The sequence below is a fragment of the Molossus molossus genome, unplaced genomic scaffold (genome assembly GCF_014108415.1).
Source record: "Molossus molossus isolate mMolMol1 unplaced genomic scaffold, mMolMol1.p scaffold_m16_p_1, whole genome shotgun sequence".
NCBI lineage: Eukaryota > Metazoa > Chordata > Mammalia > Chiroptera > Molossidae > Molossus > Molossus molossus.
In genome coordinates, this window is record NW_023425344.1 from 251,568,006 (window position 1) to 251,591,130 (window position 23,125).

Here is a 23,125-nt window from a genome sequence, read left to right on the forward strand (position 1 = left end):
GGTACCACAAGCAAACCAAAGGGAGGGCAGGGGGCTGCAGCGAGCCTGGGCTGCAGGGACCACGGGCCTGTGCCCATGGGGCTCCCAGCTGCTGTCCTCTGTCCTCGGAGTGAACAGGTGGAGACGGGAAGGGGGCAGCCCCGGCACAGCACCTGTGGGCCGGTGCGTGGGCACCAGGCCTCCCGACTTCATCCTGGACGGGAGAGCTCATGCCCGCAGAGGTCGTGCTGGGGGTCCCTCTGCCCTGCGGCCCTGCCCGCAGCCCCGCACCTGCCCACCTGTCTCCACCCCTCAGGCTCCGCGCCCCAGCGATCCACCTGGAGGCCCCGCGTGCTCACTGTAATTTATGAGGTGGCGGCAGCACGGGGTGTTTTAATAAAAATTAGGAATAAGCAGATACAGGGGATTAATAGCTGTGTTATGATTTTATGGTTCTCGGTATACGGCGGCTCGGAGAGGCGATCAGACCACAACCGTTTCAGGCAGATAAAACGGGGCATTTATTTTTAATGGAAAGAGAATTTCAGGACTCACCCAGCCGTGGCAAGAGCTGCTGCGAGCCCTCGCCTGGCGGGACGCAGAGGCGGCTGAAGCCAGGCAGCTCGGAGCAGCCCCTGGGGTGGCGGGACCCCTGGGCTCGCCAGGGCTCGGGAGGGAGTCACCTTTAGCCGGAAATCAGAGAGACCCGAGGCCTTGCCTGGGGGGGACCCACGCTGGAGCCTGTAGCTGCGGGCAGGTCCCTGCGAGCCTGTTTCCCCACCTGCACAGTGAGGCCTGGACGAGCTCTAAGAAAGCCGGGGGCGGGGTGTGTCCTGGAAGCCGGAACCCACAGTCCCCTCTGCTCTTTCCCCGAGGACAAACACTCACCCTTCACCGGCGTCCTCCCTGAAACCACCACTGTGACCGATTCCACCCACCACTACCGCCCGCGCACGGTCTGCCTCGGCCGGCCTGGCTGCCCGCACGCCACCGGCCTCCTGGGATTCACCAGCAGAGATCCCGTCTCCGGACCCGCCACGCTGCTCAGAAGCTCGGGACTCGGAAACCCCCCTTGGGAGGAAAGGAGCTACCAGGGCTCTGTGATCGAACCTCCAGGCTGCGCAGCTGGGAGCCCCCGGGCATCAGGCACCACCTGGGGGGAGTTGGCGTGGGAGGGGGCAGCAAGAGGCAGGCTTTGGAGACGGGGGACCAAGTGACACCCACATGCACCCAGGACTCTCCTCTAGCCCAGAACCCCTGAGCCACTGTCCTCCTTGGACAACCACCTAAGCAGGAGTCAACCTGCCAGTCCTTAGCCCCCAAATCCTGTGTCGAGGGGCCCTGGACAAGGGCCAGGCTGGGCCTGAGGTGGGCGTGGGGACGGCCCCTTTACCTGCCGCCCAGGGCAGGGGCCAAGCAAGCAGGAAAGGGAGGGGCTGGGAGAGTAAAGGGGGGCCCAGGAAGGGGCAGGGAGGACGATGGGTCTCTGGAACCCCCAGGCTATAGCCACCCATGTCTTCCTCATCTGGCCCAGACAGAGCGTCGTCCTTACCACCCAGGAGGAGGCCCCAGCAGGAAATGGTCACTATGTTCAGCCTGGTCACTTATCCCGGAGAGGAGTCTCTCTGACTTGATCCTGACCCAGCTCCCCAGAATCTTCCAACACGAAAAAACACAGACCCTGCAATCTGGCCAGGAGGCTCCCAGGAAACAGCAGATGGTCCCCCACCACCACCACCGGGAGCAAAACAGGGGGTGTCCTCCCTCGTCTCAGACCCTCTGAGTCCTGGAGATGGTGGCAGGTGCCCCTGTGCCGACAGGTCTGGAAGAGTCCAGGGTACAGGGGTAACCCCTCAGCCAGGACTCACAGTGGGGATGGGAGATGGGGGGACCCTCCTACCATGACTACGAGGGGTCACCTAAGTCAGGACTCCCCATCTGGAGCCTCCCTGTCTGGTCCTGACCTCAGAGCAGGACTGAGGACAGTCCCAGCTACAGTGGGTACCTCGGGCCACTCCGACGGGTTCGCCCGGCGCCAGCCGCAGAGGGGCTCACCCAGCACAAAGCCCAGTCTGAGGACCAGGACCCCGCTGAGGGGTGAAGGACCCTCCAAGGCAGCAGGGGGCAGAGCATCAGGGGCCCAGGCGGGACAGAGTCGCTCGGTCTATGGGTCAGTCCACAAGCACGAAGGAGCCAGAGAGCCGGCAGCCCAGAACCAGAGGCACACAAGGAGAACCCACTTTCTAAATCACCCAGATTAATTTAGAGCCGAGTGTCCCGCAGTCAGACGGCAGGCGCACCGCAGCTGACAAACCGCAGCCTCCAGGAAGACAAATGCTCCCGCCCCTGCTGCCGGCTCCCGCGCCCGCCTTCCTTAGGCCGGGTTCCGCAGCACCCTCCGTGGGTCTGCCCTCGCGACTGCGGCCTCATCTGTGTGGTCCCCACTGCCTGGGCACCTGGGACCTGGTGTCACCACCTCCTTGACGGTGGGACGGTTATGCCCGCCTCATCCACCCCTGACCCACCCCCGCGCAGAGCTGACCACCCCCTGCAGAGCTGACCACCCCCCTGCAGAGCTGACCACCCCCCTGCAGAGCTGACCACCCCCTGCAGAGCTGACCACCCCCCTGCAGAGCTGACCACCCCCTCGCAGAGCTGACCACCCCCCTGCAGAGCTGACACCCCCGCGCAGAGCTGACCACCCCCCTGCAGAGCTGACCACCCCCTGCAGAGCTGACCACCCCCTGCAGAGCTGACCACCCCCTCGCAGAGCTGACCACCCCCTGCAGAGCTGACCACCCCCCGCAGAGCTGACCACCCCCTGCAGAGCTGACCACCCCCTGCAGAGCTGACCACCCCCCCTGCAGAGCTGACCACCCCCTGCAGAGCTGACCACCCCCTCGCAGAGCTGACCACCCCCCGCAGAGCTGACCACCCCCTGCAGAGCTGACCACCCCCTCTGCAGAGCTGACCACCCCCGTGAAGTGCTGACCTGGCAGCCCACCACGGAGCCCTCCAGCTGCTGGGGTGTCCACATCCGGTGGCTGCTGTCCCCTGGTCCTCTAACTCCGTCAGGCCCAAGCTCCAGGCCTCCCCTTTCCATGATCAGAGTCTCTCTCCCAAAGAGGGGCAGGATCCAGCCTCCAGCTTGTGCCCCTCAACCTGGGACTCGGAGGGGCCAGGGGCAGGGTCCCAGCCATCAAGGCTGCCTTCCTCAGTGAGGGCCACGGCCCTGATTCCGGGGCAGCCAGGGTCCTCGTGCCAGCCTCACTCTCGGGGTCCCTGCAGCCCCCCGGTCACTCCGGCACAACTCCCTGAGCAGAGAGAGCGGAGCCCTCTGAGCGCCCCTTGTGCCCCGGGAGGACACCGCGGAAACTGAGTGAGGGCCAGAGAGGACCACCCTCCTCCTCTCCCAGACCCTCCCCGGGGACAGTGTTACAGGTCACAGCTAGTGTCTGCCCCCCCCTGGGGCCACCCCAGGCCACCCCCTTTCCCTCCTGACCCCAAGACCCCTTCTTCACTCACACTGAGTAGATACCAGCCACTGCAGGCCCCACACAGGGGTCTCTCGACCCGCAGCCCCCGTGCCCAGGCATGCGGGCGAGTCCTAGAAGGCGTGCCCTCCTCTGCTGGGATGGAGGATCAGAACCACCCAGCTGCAGAGCTGGAGGTGTCCTCCGCTGCCACCAGACCAGCCTGGCCCTGCTGGGTGGGGGAGCAGGCCCCCCAGCCCCAGCCCAAGCACCTGTGCTGCTGCCCCGCCTGGGGCTCGGTGACCCCGCCAGGGCTGGAGGTCAGCTTCCAGATCTGCCTCAGGTGCCCGCCTCGCTGAGTCCAGACGACCACGGTCCCCTCACTTCCCACTGGACTTAGGCCACGCGTGGGGCTCCCGTCGCCTGGAGGTGAGCCTGCTCCCCAGCACACACACGTGCGTGCACACATCCATGTACACACATGACAGGGGCACGTGCACGGCCACACAGAAGCCCAAAGCCACGGATGGCGCAGTCTCTCCACAGGGCCCAGAGTTGAGGAAGAGGGAAGGAGACGCCCTCCGGGCTCCCAGAGGGCTGGTGGCCAGGCTGGACTACACTCCCCTCGGGTAGGATGAGGGTGGGCTGGGCAGGTGCAGGGGTGAAGGGGCACAGGGGCTGCATGAGCCCTGCCCCACCCTCACCCGGTCCCACAGCCTGTCCTTGTCCTTATCCAGGTTGGGCCCACCCCCCTTCCTGAGCTCTGGCCGAACCCCTAAGTAAGCCTCCTCGGCGGGTGGGGTGTGGCCTGCCCAGCACCGTCCACAGAGTCTTAACTGGGTGCCGACATGCTAAGACTCAGGAGATCCATATCCACGTCCCAGGGTCCAGCCTCGCCAGGAATAGAAGTGCCCATGCAGGCCTCGGGGGACACCATGCAGGAGCCGGGCGCTGCTCCCCTCGGACCGGCTGCCAGGGCCCCAGAGCACACAGCGATGGACAGCTCAGTGCTGGGGGCCCGGACGACCTGCACCCCTCCCCGGCCCAGCCGTCTGTCCCTCCCCGTGTCCTGGGCTGCACCCAAAAGCAGATCCAGAAAATGCCACCCGGCTTCCTGGGCCCCTTGTGCCTGCTGTCACCCTCCTGGCCCAAGGGGGAGGAAGCAACCCCCACTGCACGCCCACCCAGAACAGCCCGGTGCAAGCTGTGTGCCCCTGAGCCAGCCGTCCCCCGCCCCCGCAGCCCTGGGAGCCCAGAGACGCCCGAGTCAGAAGGGCACCTTCAGGTTCTCACGAGGACAGCCAAAGACAGGCACGTCTCCGGAGGGGACGCTGGGCCGGTGCGGGGGCGGGACGGCCCGGCGAGCGCGCTCGGGCGCTGAGAGGCCCGCGTCTCTGCGCTCACTCGGGAAACTGTCGGTTCAGCAGTCTGGCTAACTACCTGCTCACGGCGGCCTTAAAACTGTCCACACTCATAAATCAGCTTGGGATTTAAATAAGCGCTGCCGGCAGCAATTTTTCAGGTGCCCCCCACCCCCCCACCCCCACTGCACGGTCCGAGAGGTTGTACAGGAACGCGGGTGGAGTGGAGACAAAATGAATTGAGATGGCGGGACCGCGGCGGCAGCCTGTCACCAGGAACGTACGTACGGGATGGGTGCGGGGCATGATGGCCAGGGCTCCAAGGGCAGTGAGGAGGCCCCCCACCTCCTCTCCCCGCCCAGGGCGCACCCCACTGGTGCTCGCCCCCGAGCCCAGACACCACCCAGCCGGCAGCCCCGCAGGGGAGAGCCCGTGCCGGGTCTGGGTGAGTGGCCCTGTCTTCCTCTTCTGGGACTCCTTGTTAGCGGCAGGAAGGCTTTTCCCAGGGGAAGGACGTGCGGAGGCGGACCAGGCACTGAGCAGAGACAGGGCCACAGACAGCCGGTGCCTCCGGGCCTCCCCTTTGCCCCACACAAATCACATGTCATGGGTTCCACCAGCACGGCCAGCTGGAGCAAGGGGGAGAACGAACGCCTCCTCGGGACATTTCCCAAGGCCACCCCTCCCACAGCAGAAGGACACATGTCCCTCCACGTCTGCACCCCGATCGGATACTCACCACGCTGCACAGACCCAGAGCCCTGCCGGGGATCAGAGTCCAGACTCTGGGTGGGCTGGGATCCAGGCCCAGGTGGGCAGGGATCAGGGTTCTATGTGGGCTTGAATCCGGCTTAGTGTGGGCTGGGATCAGGATTCCATGTGGTCTGGGATCCAGCTCAGTGTGGGCTGGGATCAGGATTCCATGGGGGCTGGGATCCAGCTCAGTGTGGGCTGGGATCAGGATTCCATGGGGGCTGGGATCCAGCTCAGTGTGGGCTGGGATCAGGATTCCATGTGGGCTGAGATCAGGGATCCATGTGGGCTGGGATCCAGCTCAGTGTGGGCTGAGATCAGAGATCCATGTGGACTGGGATCCAGCTCAGTGGGCTGGGATCAGGGTTCCATGTGGGCTTGAATCCGGCTTAGTGTGGGCTGAGATTAGGATTCCATGTGGTCTGGGATCCAGCTCAGTGTGGGTTGGGATCCAGCTCAGTGTGGGCTAGGATCCAGCTCAGTGTGGGCTGAGATCAGAGATCCATGTGGACTGGGATCCAGTTCAGTGTGAGCTGGGATCCAGCTCAGTGTGGGCTGAGATCAGAGATCCATGTGGACTGGGATCCAGTTCAGTGTGAGCTGGGATCCAGCTCAGTGTGGGCTGGGATCAGGGTTCCATGTGGGCTTGAATCCGGCTTAGTGTGGGCTGGGATCAGGATTCCATGTGGTCTGGGATCCAGCTCAGTGTGGGTTGGGATCCAGCTCAGTGTGGGCTGGGATCAGGGATCCATGTGGGCTGGGATCAGGGTTCCATGTGGGCTGGGATCCAGCTCAGTGTGGGCTGAAATCAGGGTTCCATGTGGGCTGGGACCCAGTTCAGTGTGGGTTGGGATCCAGCTCAATGTGGGCTGGGATCAGGGTTCCATGTGGGCTGGGATCCAGTTCAGTGTGGGCTGGGATCTAGCTCCTTGTGGGCTGGGATCAGGGTTCCATGTGGGCTGGGATCCAGTTCAGTGTGGGCTGGGATCCAGCTCAGTGTGGGCTGAGATCAGGGATCCATGTGGACTGGGATCCAGCTCAGTGTGGGCTGGGATCAGGATTCCATGTGGGCTGGGATCCAGCTCAGTGTGGGTTGGGATCCAGCTCAGTGTGGGCTGAGATCAGGGATCCATGTGGGCTGGGATCCAGCTCAGTGTGGGCTGAGATCAGAGATCCATGTGGACTGGGATCCAGCTCAGTGGGCTGGGATCAGGGATCCATGTGGGCTGGGATCCAGCTCAGTGGACTGGGATCAGGGATCCACGTGGGCTGGGATCCAGCTCAGTGGGCTGGGATCAGGGATCCATGTGGGCTGGGATCTAGCTCAGTGGGCTGAGATCAGGGATCCATGTGGACTGGGATCCAGCTCAGTGGGCTGGGATCAGGGATCCATGTGGGCTGGGATCCAGCTCAGTGTGGGCTGCATCACAAGTCTCTGGCATGAGCTCAGAGACAGGGCCTGACTTGCTTGAGGTCAGCGGCTGTTGGGAGAGATGCTGGGAGAGCCCCTGTCTACGTGATGTGAGTCCCACTGCTGGTCCCCTACCTGCTGGGCAGTGGAACCCGGTCCAGCTGCCTGGTCATGAGAGCACAGGTCATCCCATTCCCCTTTCGGCTCTTTCTAAGATGACAGTGCACAGGGAAGACAAAGGCCCACCACGCCCCTTGCAGCCCATGTTGGGCCATGGGTCCCAAGGAGTTCCTTGGACACTGGCCAATCACAGGGACAGCCAGAGCTCACTGGGGCCTGGACAGCACCAAGACACAGGAGGACTCTAGGTGGACACCCTGAGGCTGCAGCTGCCCCCCAGAAACCCTCACCCCTGCAGGAAGGGCCCCTCCCCACACCCCTTAGGAACAGTGTCTCCATACCGGGGCCAGGCTGCCTGGAGCGGTGGGGGAGGGGCTCTGGGGAGGCGGGGTCCTGGGAGGCCTGCCTCAGTTCAGCCTCCAGGCAGCCCGGTGGGCACCTAATGACTCCACCGCAGGTCCCTGGGTGACCCGTGGCCCAGCACCCACCACGAGGAGGGGCCAGGCCCTTTCCCGGGAGGCTGTCTGGCTCCTCGTGCCACAGACAGGCGAGTGTGGGTGTGACCCCTGAGGCCTCAGCCACCTCGGGCCAGCCAGTCCTTACTGGGCACTGCCAGCCAATGGCCAGGCCTCTGCAGGCTGGCAGCCCTTCCCCGTACCCGTGGGGCCTCCCGTCAGGCCCCAGCCAGGTGAGGCCATTCCCAGGTGAACAGCAGGGCCTTGGGGCCCTGAGGAGGGTGGCCCCTAAGAGGGCAGTGATTCCCCCGGGGCGGCCAGGCCCCAGGCACACTGTCCGGCCTGTGGGGGTGGTGTGTCCTGAAACATACCTTGGCAGGTCCTGCCTTTGGCCAGTGCCCTGCTCTCTCCAGGCCCCTCGGATACGGAATCTGCGGGCCACACAGTCCGTCTTGCAAACTCACCCCCACCTTCCACCCCTCCATGCCCCCGCCCAGCGAGGCTGAGCCTGGGCTCCTGGCTGGTCTTCCAGCGCCACCTGGTGGCCTGTCTCCCTTTCCAGTACCTTCCCTGGCCCTGGGCCACCCTGTCCTCACCTGTTCCTCCTTGGCTGGGATGGACGATCCTACCTTAGGGGACTCCTGGGGCAGTGTCCTTTGGAGGGAGGTGTCCAGTTCCCCGCCCCGTCCTGGCTGGGGAGGGCCTGGTCTGGGCAGTTGGCTGGTGCGGCTCCTGGGTTTGCTCATCAGACTTGCTGGTCCCCGAGGGAGGGCAATAAAAAGAACATAAATGCAAGAAATTAGAGCCAGCCCAGGCAGAGAGGGGCCTGTCCTGATTGCTAATCAAATTCCCATCCCTGAAAGTCTTTATAGCCCGTCCTGCGCTGTGTGATTGTCTGGGAAGAGCTGTTATGACTCATATAAAAAAACGTATAAAAAATTCTAATCAGCGCGGGCCTCAGACGGCAGTGTCTCGTACCCGGCGCTGCCCTCGGGCCGGTGGGGGGGACATTTCTGTGCCTTTCAGACCTCGCACTGTCCCCTGCTCCTCCACTCTGGCTGCCCCTGGGGGTGACGAAGGTGCGGCTTTGTGAACACCCAGTGCTGTGCACACGGGCCCCTCGGGCAGAGAGGACAGGCCGCTGCCAGCTCGGGGGGCCCTGTTGTTGTGTGCACAGTGGTCCCCGGCCTGCAGTGGCCCCGCGCCATCGTCACTCTGCTACACCAGGGGACTAACCCCCGGCCGGCACAGTGGCAAAGCCAGGCTGACCATGGGGGGGACGGGAGGCGGAGGCCCTGAGCAGCGGGGGCTGTGTCCTCCTCCGGGCTCTGCCAGGAAGCCGGTCCCCCAGCCGGGGCCGCATCCACGCACGCGGAGCTCCACACTGGGCCAGCGCTCCGCGGGCTGGCGTCGGGGCGCCCCGTCGGGGCCTCAGGTTCCACACCTGGCGCCCTGGAACGGGCCCCTCCAGGTCAGGCTCTCTGGGTCCCAGCCCAGCACGGCCACTGCCCGGCGTGACCTGAGCACGGCTTGTGCCTGAGCCCGGGTCTCCACCGCGAGGCTGAGAGTGTGCCAGACGGGGAGCAGCCGCGGGCGCGGGTGGGGCAGCCAGTGTCGCCGCAGCTCCTTAGTCCCTCCAAGGCATCCGGCTCCCCGTGGGCTGCGGGAGCCCCAGCTGGAGGCTGCTGAGCCACCTCCAGGCCCCCAGGGTCGGCAGAGGCCCGTTCCCAGGAGGCGCCGTGAGCTCGGACAATAACAGGGAGATGTCACCACAGGTGTGAGGTGTGAGGTGTGGGGGCCTGGGGGCCACGTCTGTCTCCAAGGGGGCGCTTGCCTTCTCCCGTCTTCCCCACTCAGGCTGCAGCCTCCTCCCAGTGTCCACACGCACATCCCTAGCTCTGCCCGTGGTCAGGGACCAGCATGAAGGCCCGAGCGGCCCCGTGAACCCCGGGGTCCTCCATGGTCGGCAGCGGCGGACTCTGCCCCCCAGACAGGCAAAGATACTCGCTGCCCCGTCCTGCAGGGGTGGGGGGGTGGCCCAAGCATGCAATCCCCTGGGCACACACCCCAGCTCACGTCAGGCCCGGCTGCCTGACCCCCAGCTCAGCTCTGCCAGGCCGTCCTCACTCCAGGTGGGGTATGTGACTCGGGAGCTTCGGGGCGACGCCTCCACTGCGTGGTCACAGGAAGGGGTGACATGCCTGCATGTGCAGGGGCGGCCTCCTTGGGTCACAGGAAGGGGTGACATGCCCGCGTGTGCAGGGACGGCCTCCTTGGGTCACAGGAAGGGGTGACATGCCCGCGTGTGCAGGGACGGCCTCCTTGGGTCACAGGAAGGGGTGACATGCCCGCGTGTGCAGGGACGGCCTCCTTGGGTCACAGGAAGGGGTGACATGCCCGCGTGTGCAGGGACGGCCTCGTTGGGTGCAGCTGTCCTCCCACCGGTGCAGGGCCAGCCACCCATGGTGACCCATGGACCCCGCCTCCCTCCTGGGTCCTGCTGGGATGGTTCCCAAAGAGCTATCTACCCCCCAAGGACCCCGCCTCCCTCCTGGGTCCTGCTGGGATGGTTCCCAAAGAGCTATCTACCCCCCAACCATGAACACCCCCTAATCCATGAACATCCCTGAGCACAGGTGTTTGAAGTAAGCACACCCCTGGGCCCCGGGGTACAGAGAACACCCACATTCTCTCCCTCTGAGTAGCCTCTGAATCAGCGTAACCTGAACCCCCAGAAGACAGTGGGAGGGACATCTGTCCGGAGGGGCCCGTCCACCTGGACTCTGATGCCGTTCCGCTGAACAAGGACAGGCTGGAGGCTGGCACTGGGGTGGACGCGGCATCCTCGGGGCAGTCAGAGGGTGAGAGCCATCTGGGGGACCCCAAGCCCACCGCTATTTGAGGGGCCTGCCTTAGCTCTGCTGTGCCCCTTGGACCAGAACCCCTCAGAGCGAGGGGAGCGGCAGGGGAGACCAGTGATTTTCAGTCCATGTGTCCCTCTCACATCGGTGTTTCCCTCTCTTTTCTCTCCCTCTCTCTCCCTCCCCCTCTATCTGAAAATAAATAGTAAAATAGCCTCAGGTGAGGATTAAAATAAATAAATAAATAAATAAGAGAAACTAGAATCAGAACACAGGGAGTACTGAGGATGCTTTTGTTGATGAAGGAGATAAGATACTAACCGCTCGAACGTCCTCAGTCGTCTGCATACTTCCCCAGGGCTTCAAACATACAGAGTGTGTGTGTGTGTGTGTGTGTGTGTGTGTGCGCGCGCGCAAGAACGAGTAAACTATCTTACTGAAGATGCAGAGTGCACTGTAGCACCCTGGGGACAGCGGCACCCCCGTGGACCAGAGCAGTGGGTTTGTGGATATGATGGGAGAAAGCCATCACGCCGGCCCCTACCTCCTCCCTCCCGCCCGGACGCAGCCGAGATGAACCGCAAGGTCCTCCGATACTGTGCCGAGAGCGCAGGTTCCCTGGGCTGCAGAAATGGAGCCGTGACTCAGCCGGCAACGGGCAGCACTGAGGCCGGAGCGCTGTGGTCTGCGGGTCCTCCAGCTCCCAGGCCCTCCGACCCCCGCCCTGACACACACTTGGGTCCAGAAGGGAGGGAGTCCCCTAATCTAGCTGGTTGAGGCTTGGGGACCACAGGGCAGCTTCCAGGTGTGCCACGGTGAGTCCCGGGGCCTTTGCCACACCTGGGGTGCGTTCCCCGTGTACAGAAGGACGGCGTTAGCCAGGGTCAGGGCCCACCTGTCTTCACCACACCGAGGTATGGACAGAACTTGACCCAGTGCCCCAGGGACCACAGTTGGGGCAGCTGGTGGCCAACAGGCCTGGGCGAAGGTGTTGAGGTCCCCAGTCCCTGCCGGCCGCCCTAGGGGTCACACCTCAGCCAGCTGCCTTGGCCAGGGAGCTCAGGCTGTCCCGTGGTCCAGCAGCACCAGAGACGCAGACTCTGGGGCGCACCCAGACCTCCGGGCTCAGAGGCCTGTTCTCACAGGACCCCAGCCCCACGGCCAGTGCCTATGGCCTCAGAGCATCTCCCCTCCCCTCGGCCTGGGCTCCCCACGTGTGAAATGGGCACACTGGTTCCTGGGGGCCGCTTTGAGGCTGCCTCTTCAATGGACGTGGCACTGCAGTCACCGCTGCCACTGTCCACGCTGCCACTGCTGCCGCCATCCACACTGCCACCACTGCCACCGCTGCCGCCGTCCACGCTGCCACCACTGACGCCGTCCACACTGCCACCACTGCCACAGCTGCCACCGTCCACGCTGCCACCGCTGTCGCCATCCACGCTGCCACCGTCCACGCTGCCACCGCTACTGCCGTCCACGCTGCCACCACTGCCGCCGTCCATGCTGTCACCGCTGCCGCCATCCACGCTGCCACCACTGCCACCGCTGCCACCGTCCACGCTGCCACCACTGCCACTATCCACACTGCCACGGCTGCCGCCATCCACGCTGCCACCGCTGCCGCCATCCACGCTGCCACCGCTGCCGCCGTCCATGCTGCCACCGCTGCTGCCGTCCACTCTGCAGGTCAAGGCTGGCCACCCCATCCAGGGTCGTCCCAGCTCCTGTCCTCCATAGCCTCCAGGACCCCCAGCCAGGTCACAACCCACCCCGCCCTCCCCTCCCACTGCCCCCGGAACCCACTTGGTGGGAGGTCCCTTGGCAATTGTCTTCTAGCCACCCTTAGCTCCAGGGACCCTGCCTGGACCCCACTCCCCGTTTGTCTAGGGTCAGCACTGGGTATAATGAGTGGGCAGGCCTGAGAAATGAGGGGTGTCCGTGTGTCCCCCAACACCAGCTTTGCACCCTCTAGCCCTCCACAGTGAGGACAGCCAGGTCCCCAGCTCCAGCACCAGTGGCTGCATCAACCCTGTGCTGGTGTCCCCCCAACACCTCTAGCAGAAGGTCCTCTCAGGTCTTGGAGGCGTACCCCACACCAGCAAGATGGGAAAGCTGCTCGGGCCCCGGGGAACAGGGCGCTCCTTGGGCAGCCTGGAGGGGGAGGGCAGCGGAACCCTCTGATGAGCGCTGAAGAGGAAACGGGGTGTCTCACCACCGAGTAAACGCACCTGTGACGTCAGTGCCCGGCGTGTCGTCCTCATGACTCACTCGCTCATCACACTCTGCAGAGGTCCGACCCCTGACTCCTGACCCCTGGCCTCCTGCGCGGGGTTCGGGGCGTTTGCAGCTGCTCAGCGTGTCTGGGGCTCAGCTCTCGCGTTGGCTGGTTTCATAGAATATTCACTGCTCTGTGCACTACGAAGTCTAGCACTTAATCAGCCGCCATCAGCTCCTTGGGGCGTGGCGTGGGCGTGTCTGTGGGCCGCCTCCCACCCCGGGGTGCAGGCTGGCTGCAGGCCCAGGAGGCAGAGCCCGGAGGGAACCAAGGCCACCTCCCTCTCAGAGGCCTTTGTTCCAGCCACGCCTGAGCATGTGCCCCTCAGCCAGGTGACTGTGCGCGTGTGTGCATGTGCAAGTGTGATCCTCCAGCGTGAGCCAGCAGTCTTGGGTGCCACAGGACAGCAGGGGGCCACCCAGCTGACGAGGGTGCTTCCTGGCACCATTTCTTCTTGAAGCGACGCTCCTGTGCCCGTGGGCGCTGGGACACTCGGGGCACATGAGGGGCAGTGCCAGGGATGCTGAGGATGTGGGGACACCAGCACGGGGCTGATGCAGCCGCAGGTGCCGGAGCTGGGGACCTGCCGTCCTCACTGTGGACTGAGGAAACCTCCTGGCCATGGGGCGTTCAGGTGACTGGAGACCCGGTGAGTGTCCACAGTGTGGGAGTCCACCCAGAGCCCGGGATGCTGCTGTCCAGGCAGGGCCGTGTGTCCCCGTGGCAGCTCTCTGAGGACCCCACTCAGTTCAGGGGTGGCTCTGTGGGGTAGGGGTTCCCTGGGCACGGTCGGGGTGTGAGGGGGAGTGTCAGGTGCACTTTGTAACCTCAATAGGATTAGCTTTGTGCTCAGTCAGTCACAGCCCACCCATTCCGACGTCTCAGACCCACGCTCTCATCCAGGCTTCCTCAGGGTGCATTTCACACCTGCTCCTGGGGGTGCACCCACATCCACCTGCTGCGGTCCAGCTCCGTCCCGCCAGGCCCCTCCCTGCCTGCCCACCCCAGAGCGTCCCCAGGGTCCCCCAGGGCCACCTCCACTCCTGAGGGTGATTTTACTTGGTTGGTTTTTAATTACTTTTTCCCTGGAACTCTGGGCTGGCTTCATCATGTAAATGAAGAAAGCCCAGAAGCCCGGGGTGTTGTCATTGAAATGCAGATGGTGCCGCCTCTGGCACCCCAATCAATTCTGTTGTTAATAAGAAACGGAAAGAGGACTCCACTAGGAAAAGCGGGGTTCCCCCAGCCCTCTGGTCTGCTCCAGAGGCCTCCGTGGGCCCGCTGTGGCCCCCCCATGTCCGAGCCTGCGGTCCCCAGGCCACAGGACGTGGTCCACAGGTCCCAGTCTGAGCAGGTGTGGGCGCCGGGCTGCCCAGGGGCCAGGCAGCAGGGGGGGGCAGGCAGCAGGGAGGGCCAGCGCCCAGGGATCCCCCTGTCCCCTTGGAGCGGCAGGGTGAGCAGGGGCAGGGGTGAGGTAGGAAGGCAGACACAGCCCTGCAGGGGGCCCCTCTATTGTCTTCTGAGACCTGGGCCAGCCCCCCTGTGAGCCCAGCTCCCGAACGCTGTCCAGGGCACGCGGGGCAGATCCCCACTCTGTACTGTCCCATGGGTCCATCCCACACCTTCCCCCACCCCGTCCACCTGTGTCCCACCTGCGCCTCCAGCCCCTCCCTGGCTGTCTCCATCACCCAGGAGCCTCGCCCCGCCCCACCCTGGGCACAGGGCAGTGCTCACAGCTCCCTCGAAGCTCCAGCCTGTGAGGGGCGTGTGTCTGCGGGGCCCAGGCGCTGGCCAGGGCTCCTTTCCAAACAGGGAGGCTCCGGGGGAGGTGGCATCACCCAGGTCACCAGACCAGCACAATCTCCCCCACCCACGCAGAGGATGCACTGACCTGCTCCAGCAAGGGACCAGCTCCGGCCAGCATTGTTTGGGCTGACACTCGGTTGAGTTTGGGGCAGCCCATCCCTTTCTGCTGTGTCTACTTGGTTTTTGAAGGGGCCACGCGGGTGAACTGAGGGGGGACGTGGTGGGGGCTCCCACCCTGTATCCGTGAGACCTGGGGGTGGGTCCTGATTTCCATGAAGCACACAGGACCTGTTGCTGTCTGGGCCGGGGCGAGAGGTTCAGACACTTCTGCTCGCTCCTTTGGTCCTCATTCCGCCGTGGTGTTTCCTGCACAGCCGCTAGGGGCCCTCGGCCCGGGTGCCCTCGGCCCAGGGGGGTCTGCAGATCCCTGGACGCCCCGTGAGGTGGGCAGGCGCCCAGATCCCGCTTGTCGCTGGGCCCCGTAGCCCCCGTCTAACCAGGACAGCGCCTGGGCCCCCGCCATCTGCCTGCTCCGCTCTTGACCCAAAAGCTCTCAGCAGAGCTGGGCGTTTCTCCTCCGCCTCGGTCTCTGGAGGCCCACGGCCTGCCTCTTCCTGCCCTCCGGGCCAGCCAGCTCCTCTGGCTCCGAAGAAGTCTCGGAGGGACCTGCACCCCACCCTGGGCCTGAGGGCTCCGGAGAGCACCCGGGAGGGCAGCCCCGGTTAACACACCCCGAGCCATGCGGACCTGACAACATCGGGCCCTGATCTGCTCAGCTACAGCCAGGCCAACTCGACGTGGACCAGCACCGCCTGCCGCCCTGCAGACCCCACCTCGCTGTCCCCAGGGTGGGACTCTCGGGTCCCTCTAGAGCAGCGGTTCTCAACCTGTGGGTCGTGGCCCCTTTGGGGGTCGAATGACCCTTTCACAGGGGTCGCCTAGGACATAACAGTCGCAAAGTTACAGTTATGAAGTAGCAGCGAAAATAATTTCATGGCTGGGGGTCCCCACAAGATGAGGAACTGTATTAAAGGGTCGCGGCATCGGGAAGGCCTGTGACACCCCGCAAGGTCGGGACGCCCACGGGCCAGGCTTGGCGTTCCTGGGTCGGCCGTGACGGGCCCGAGGTCCTGCAGCCCGGGAAGGGGACGCTGGGCGACCCAGCCCTCTGGCTCCAGTGCCGGGGTCCTTCCGGGGTTCCGGCTGTGCCCACACAGCCATGTGGTACCGGAAGTGGGCCTCCCGGGCCAAGCCGTGAGGGGGTCAGGGGACACACGGCACCTCCGTGACCCAGCACGCGCTCACACGCATGTGCTGCTGTATGTGACATGCAATCCTGGTGGGAAACCAGCAGGGCCAGGTCCCCAGGGCCAGGGCTGAGGGTGCGGCGTGCGCGGGGCCCACACAGCAGGGCACCAGGAGTGCGGTGGCCCCCCCCCAAAGCCCAAACAGACCCCCAGCAGGTGGGGTGGGCACAGGCCTCCCACACAGGCACCCCCGCCGCCCAGCTGTGGGGAACCAGCCACACCAGCCGCTCCCCGGCCCCCTGGCCCGTGGCAGTTAGGGCTTATGTGTGGCCCCCAGGCCGCCGGCCTGAGGGAGGCCCGGCTTTATAGATATAGTCTGTGGCTGGGGTTATGGCTCCTGCAGAGAGCCACACACGGTCACAGCCTCTCGGAGGCCGTGAATAATTTAGAGGGGAAGGGCCACCTCTGCCGGCGCAGTGGGCCTGGCGGCTCCCTTGGCTCGGTGCTGGGAGGGCGGGGGCGCACGCTGGGCCCCCCACTGGAGCGGGCCAGCTGCACCGTGACCGGGGCTCCGCCAAGCTGGGAGCCGCCGTCAGGCCCCTCATCTTCTGAATCAGGGCTCTGGCTGGATGGTGGGGTGGCCAGACACGGCCCCCGCTGCCCAAAGGCGCAGGCTTCAGTCTGAGGAGGACCCGCGGCGGGCCCTCGGGGAGCGCTGAGCCCGCACAGCTGGGCTGCGAGCGCGCGGGACCCTCCACCGGCCTCTGAAACCCAGAGCGAAGGACCTCCGGTCACGATGGCGGGCAGGTAACGCGGTCTCCGTCCTCCCACAACCACATCAAAGTTACAACTAAACTACAGAACAACCATCATTCAAAACCGCCTGAAATTGCGCTGAATGGAAGTCGTACAACTACGGAATTAAAGCAGCAGCCACAGGAGACTGGTAGGAGGGCGGAGGCGAACTGTCTGGTCCCACACCCACGTGTGGCGGATACAAATCAGGAGGACACCTCGGCTGGGAAGGTCCTCCCTGAGGACTGAGGGGTCCCCGTCCTACACCAGGCGCCCCGCTCAGGGTGCCAGTGCCAGGAAGAGAATCCCCATCACTTCTGGCTGTAAAACCAGCGGGAACTGAGGCTCAGGGAAGCTGAGGCGGTGGGAGCCCCAGGCAGCTCCTTAAAGGGCCCGCGCACAGACTTATTGGATTCTCTCCCTCTAAGCTTGGAGGGGAGGCAGCTCCAGGGGCGCCAGAGACATACAGGGAAGAACTGAGCTGTTTGGCACTGGAGCGAGGGCTTGAGAGAGGGCTTTCTCCTGGACAGACATGCTGATGGAGGCCTTTGTTCCTTTGGTGAGCCCTTCCCTGGGGCGGTAGACAGTCCCCATATCTGGGACTCCAGCAACCTGGCTCACACTGGTAGCCCTGCCCTGCTGACTCCCTGAGGCCCCGCCCCACCCAACTTTCAGGTCCACTCAAGCTATTGCCAGTTGCTTAACCATAGGACTGGCCTGTCTTGGATCCTGCTTCAGGTTTTCCTAACTGCTTTCAAACGAGCAGCATCTGGTCTCAGCTAGCCCCATACCTCTTGTTAAATAATACACAGAAACAGACACAGGGAGGCAGCCAAAATGAGGAGACAAAGAAACAGGTCCCAAATGAAAGAACAGAACAAAACCGCAAGAAAAGAACTAAGCGAAATGGAGATAAACAACCTAACAGATGCTGAGTTCAAAATACTGCTTAGAAGGATGCTCAATGAACTACTGAGAACCTCCGCGAACTTAGTGAGGGCCTCAAGAGCATAAAAAAGGACCAGTCAGAAATGAAGGAGGCACTAACTGAAATAAAGAATAATTTACACAGATTCAATAGTAGAGTAGGTAAAGCCAAGAAGCAAACCATCAATTTGGAATATAAGGATGCAAAAAACATCCAATCAGAACAGCAAAAAGAAAAAAGAATCCAAAAAAATGAGGATAGTGTGAGGAACCTCTGGGACAACTTCAAGCGTGCCAACATTCGCATCTTGGGGGTGCCAGAAGGAGAAGAGCGAGAACAAGAAATCGAAAACCTGTTTGAAACAATAATGGCAGAAAACTTCCCTAACTTGATGAAGGAAACAGACATACAAGTCCAGGAAGCACAGAGAGTCCCAAACAAGATGAACCCCAAGAGGCCCACACCAAGACACATCATCATCAAAATGCAAAAGGTTCAAGACAAAGAGAGAATCTTAAAAGCAGCAAGAGAAAGGCAGTTAGTTACCTACAAGGGAGCTCCCATAATACTATCAGCTGATTTCTCCAAAGAAACTTTGCAGGCCAGAAGGGGGTGGCAAGAAATATTCAGAGTGATGAAAAGCAAGAACCTACAACCAAGATTACTCTATCCTGCAAAGCTGTCCTTTAGAATCGATGGCCATATAAAGAGTCTCCCAGACAAGAAAAAGTTAAAGGAGTTCATCACCACCAAACCGTTATTATATGAAATAATGAAAGGTCTTTTTGAAGAAAAAGATAAAATATATGAACAAACAAAATGGCAATGAATACATAGCTATCGACAATGGAATCTACAAACAAAGTGAACAGGTAGATCAGAAACATTCTCATAGATACAAAGAACATGTGGTTGGTTGCCAGATGGGAGGGGGTTGGGAGAATGGGTGAAAAAGGTGAAGGGATTAAGAAGTACAAATTAGTTGCTAGACTGACAAACCTCAAAGGGAAAGGGGTTGAAAGAAACAAACCAAAGAACTTATATGCATAACCAATGGACATGGACAACAGTGTGGGGAAAAGGCAGGAGGGGGGCGGGAGTGAGGAGGAGGGGGTCAGTGGGGGGGAATGAGGAACATCTGTAATACATTCAACAATAAGGAAAAAAAAATAAGTGAAACCAAAAAAAATAAAATAATTAAAAATTTAAAAACAACAGCCCAGAGAGAAGAACCTCCACCTGGCGGTCATGTCAGGAGCACGGGGGACGGGGCTGGCGCCTCCACTCCACGCTGCGAGCTTCCCTCCCTCTGCACTCCCCACTGGGCCCTATGCCCAGGCGAGGAGACTTTGAGAGCCCCCAGAAGCAGGAATCATCCTTTGCTTGCCTCCAGTGACAGAGGACTCACTACCTCACTGCCAGCCGTTCCTGCCTGGTAGAAATCCTCCCCGCCTGCCCACTCCCTCCTGGGTCTCACCCAGATCCAACCCAAAGCCTGTACTGTCTGCCCCCCTTCCTTCTCTCCTGAACCCCCACCCGCGGGCTTTGCTCTCACCAGCCTACCAAGCAGCTCTGGCCACACCCCAGGTGACTTTCCAGTCCTCGCCCCTCTTGCACCGGCAGTGACCCGAGAGCCCTCTCCCTTCTCCCGGCCCCACCAGCTTCTCCTCACGCTCAGGGCCCGGGGCTCGTCCTCGGACCCCACTCTGCTCGGTCCCTGGGCACTCAGGTCCCTTCTCCAGCCCCGTGGCCCTGCTGTCATCTCAGGGCTGGTCGACCCTCCGCGGTGAGGCCACAGCCACGTGCCAGGACCGGGCAGCGGACGTCTTCTCTGATGGGCCCGAAAGGTCCCGAACCAAGACCTGGGCTGAGCGGTGCCGCCTCCGGGTCAAGTCTCCCTCTTTTTTTTAGAGAGGAAGGGAGAGATAGAAACATCGATGTGAGAGAGAAGCATCGATCAGCTGCCTCCTGCACGCCCCCTTCTGGGGATCAAGCCCGCAACCTGGGCATGCACCCTGACCAGGAATCGAACCCGGACCTCCCCACCCATGGCACGACGCTCAAGCCTCCCTCTTATAGGGACACAGCATAGGCATTTAGGGCCCACCCAGATAACCCAGGATCACCTCCAAGTCCCTTATCTAGTCACACCTGCAAAGACCTTATTCCCGAATAAATTAATTCCGCTTCCCGGATTTGACAGGGACATCTTTGGGGCACCACGTTTCAACCCACCACAGCACAGAGGGTGACCCCAAGTTAACATCTCCCACCTGGGTCCACCGTGAACCAGACTCGCACTTTGACTCCTCACTGTGGGGGGCCCCCCATCTCTCATCCTAGCCCTGTGGACCCCTAAATCTGCTTTCTTGCATCTGGGGTGCGGGGACAGTGCCTCCCAGGTACCCTAACCCCCAAGTCTGTGACTTGCGGTGGCCTGTGGGCCCCACAGGTCTCCCAACTCTGATCCCCCCTGCCCCCGGCAGGCTCCGCAGGAAGACCGGGGTTGGAAGGGGAGACTGTGGCCCAGCCGGTGTGGCTCAGTGGACAGAGCATCGTCCTGTGGACTGAGAGGTCCTGGTTCGATTCCCGGTCAGAACACGTGCCCGGGTTGTGGCTCGGTCCCCAGTAGGGGGCGTGCAGGGGGCAGCCGACTGATGCTTCTCTCTCACATCGATGTTTCTCTCTCTCTCTCTCCCTTCCTCTCTCTCTAAAAAATCAATAAAAAATTTTTAAAAAGAAGGGGAGACTGTGAACCTTGTCACCAGGGCCGGCACCAGGAGTGGGTGGGGGCGACAACATGGAGGTGGCCGTGACCCCAAGCCTGCTGCCTCCTGAGCCCCGTGGCCACCCGGACCCCCAGGAACAGCAGTCCTGGGGTGGTGAGCTGTCGGCGGGCTGGGCCCGGCGCCCCGGCAGCTGGTGGGACGCTATTCGGGGCTGTCTGAGGGCGTCTGGACGAGGTAGCATGTGGATGGTGACCCGAGGGAAGCCATGGCCTCCCCGGTGTGGGCGGCCTCCCCCGGGTGGGCCTGGAGGGGACACAAGGCAGAGGGAGGGAGTCGCTCTCTGCCTGCCGGTCCGGCTGGGACGTGGGCTCCCCGGCCTCCAGCTCACCGCGCAGACTGGGCTCTCCGCCCCCGTGGCCGTGTGAGCAGCTCCTCGCGGTGAAGCCCTTTCTATTCTCGGCCTCGGGGCCACATGGCCACTGGGTCATTGTCTGTTTTCCGGGGAACAGCAGGGTCCCAGGCTGGCACAGGGCAGCGCACCGGAAGGGGGGCGGTTCTCTCCTGAGAGGTATCGGTCAGGGCTCCTGGCCGGCAGCGGCCCAGCTGGGGCCAAACTCGGGGTGCTGGTTCAGAGTCCCCGTCCCGGCCACTGGGGACGCTCCAAGGATTCTCTGGGCCACCCCTCCCTGTCTCGCCCCGCAAGGCCCGTCGGCAGAGACCCAGTGGACGGAGACATGTGCGGAGGGCGCAGCACACGGTGGTGGACGAGGCTGGGACGTTACAGCTGGGACCAGAGCCAGCTGGCCGCATGGCCAGGGCTGCGGGCGAAGACGTCCCCAAGCAGCTGCACAGGGCCTCCAGGTGGCCAGCGCTGGACTCCTGGGGGCGGCTTGCTACCAGGCCAGGGACAGAGGGACCCAGGAAGCCAAGCTGCCCTGGGACCTCCAGCGCGGAGGGTGCACCCGGCACAGCCCTCGGGGACCCTCTTCTCCCACTGCCCCTCCCAGCCCGGTGTACCCCGGGTGCCCTGGGGGTGCCGCCCCCACTCCCCAGTGGCGAGAGGAGACACGTGAGTAGGGATCTCTGCATGCCTCCTTGGCAGCCTCCTCAACTGATTGAACCCCAACAACCCATCGGGGGGCTGCCCACACTTGCCTCCCCCTTGCCCGTGGCCTCGGGCACCACCCCTCCCAGGCCCGACGCCATCAGCAGCTGGGCCCACCGTCCACCTTCGAGCTGTGTGACCCCCCCCCCATGCTGAGCGGCACTTGCCTGGGCTCTGAACCTGCGGCAGGGGTGGGGGTAGGGAGCCAAACGCCCCAGCCACCCTAGGGTGAGCCCCAGGGAATGCTGGAGCCCTCCGCTGGCCATCCCCTCAACCCTGGACACTGGGCAATATCAGGGCTCAGCCAGTGTGCCCCAAATTGGCAGCTTGAGATACAAGCGTGCCTTTTCCTCCTGGGACCCCAGGCAGTGGGTGCGGGGTCTGGGGACAGGACATCTCCCTCCCCGCCTGAGGTTCCACTTTGGGGAAGAGTCCCACCAGAGGCTGGACTCTGTCACCCCACCCTCCTACTGCCCACACCCCACCCGGCCCCACATTACCCCACTTTCTGGCCCCACCCCCCACCTCTGACCCCAGTCCCTGGGTTTTTCCAAGAGCCGCACAGCTCCGATTGGCCTGGAGGCCACAGTGGGCCGGAGGGAAGGCAGGCCGTTGACCCCCATCTTGTCTGCAGGCCTGGCCTGTGTTTGTGGGGTCTGGGAAACAGCCACCTCCTCTCCCGATCTGGGGCCGGCGGCCTGCCCTTGGGGTCGCTGCTATTTCTGCCAAGAGGAGAGGTAATTATAGCTCAGCCCTTGCCGGGGGGTGGAGCTCCGCCACCCCAGAGGGGCCTGGGGGGGCAGCCCTGCAGGCTGTGGGCACAGCCTCCAGAGCCCAGCTGGCCTGGCAGGTGCAGCCCACCCAGCGGTGTGGCCCGAGCCACCTCTGGCGGCAGGAAGAGGCCGGACTAGGACCGTGGACCGTGCTGGACCGTGCTGGACCGTGCCACGGGGCTGCCACAGAGCCTGGGTGCCGCTGTCCCTCCTGGACCCACCGAGGAGCCAGGTGAGATCCCAGCGCGGGGGAAGGAAGCTGCCAGAGCAGAGGGACTCCCCGTGACGTCACGGGCAAGGTGCCTGCCGCGGGCGGGCAGGGGCGGAGGCTGCTCCGAGGGCACACGTTGGCCCTGGACGCGGGCTGAGACTGGAGGGCGTATTTACCCGAGACGCAGGTCTTCAGGGTTAAAACGGGCACAGTCCCAGGCAGACCAGGGCGGTCGGTGGCCCCAGAAGGCCAGCTCCTGTCGTCCACACGGTGGGGTGGCCAGTGCCCTCAGCGACTCCCTGGCCCCCGGCGCCCTGAGACTTGCCGGCAGCCAGGCCTGGCTCGAGGGCCTGGCCAGCCCTTCACTGGAGCCCCTGCCTGCGGCCTGGTTGTCTGTGGGGGGAGCGGACCACCCAGAAACCACAGCACGGGCCTCTCCAAACTTCGCCAGGCGACGAGCCAAGCACAGGCCCTTCAGATCCCTGGGAGCCGGGGTCCAAGGCCAGGCAGCAGCGTGGGAAGTGAAGGGGCCGTGGGAAAGGGGCTCTCTCAGGGGACAGCAGGGCCCAGGGTCAGGCACAGAGACCAGCCAGCCCCCGGCGGCCAGGGGCCCCCCGAGGGCCAGTGCGCAGGCGCCGCCGCGCCCAGCGAGCTGTGACCCGGGTCACTGGAGCCCAGGCCATGGTGTTTGGAAATCCCCGGAACCGGCCTCTCTCCGAGCTCAGGCCGTGAGTGGAAAAGCCCCCGGCCGGTCGTGGGCACGGGGTCAGCCCTGCAGCTCGGGGCGCACCGTTTATTTGGCACCTACGGTGAGCGGCACCTCCAGGAGGGTCACACATC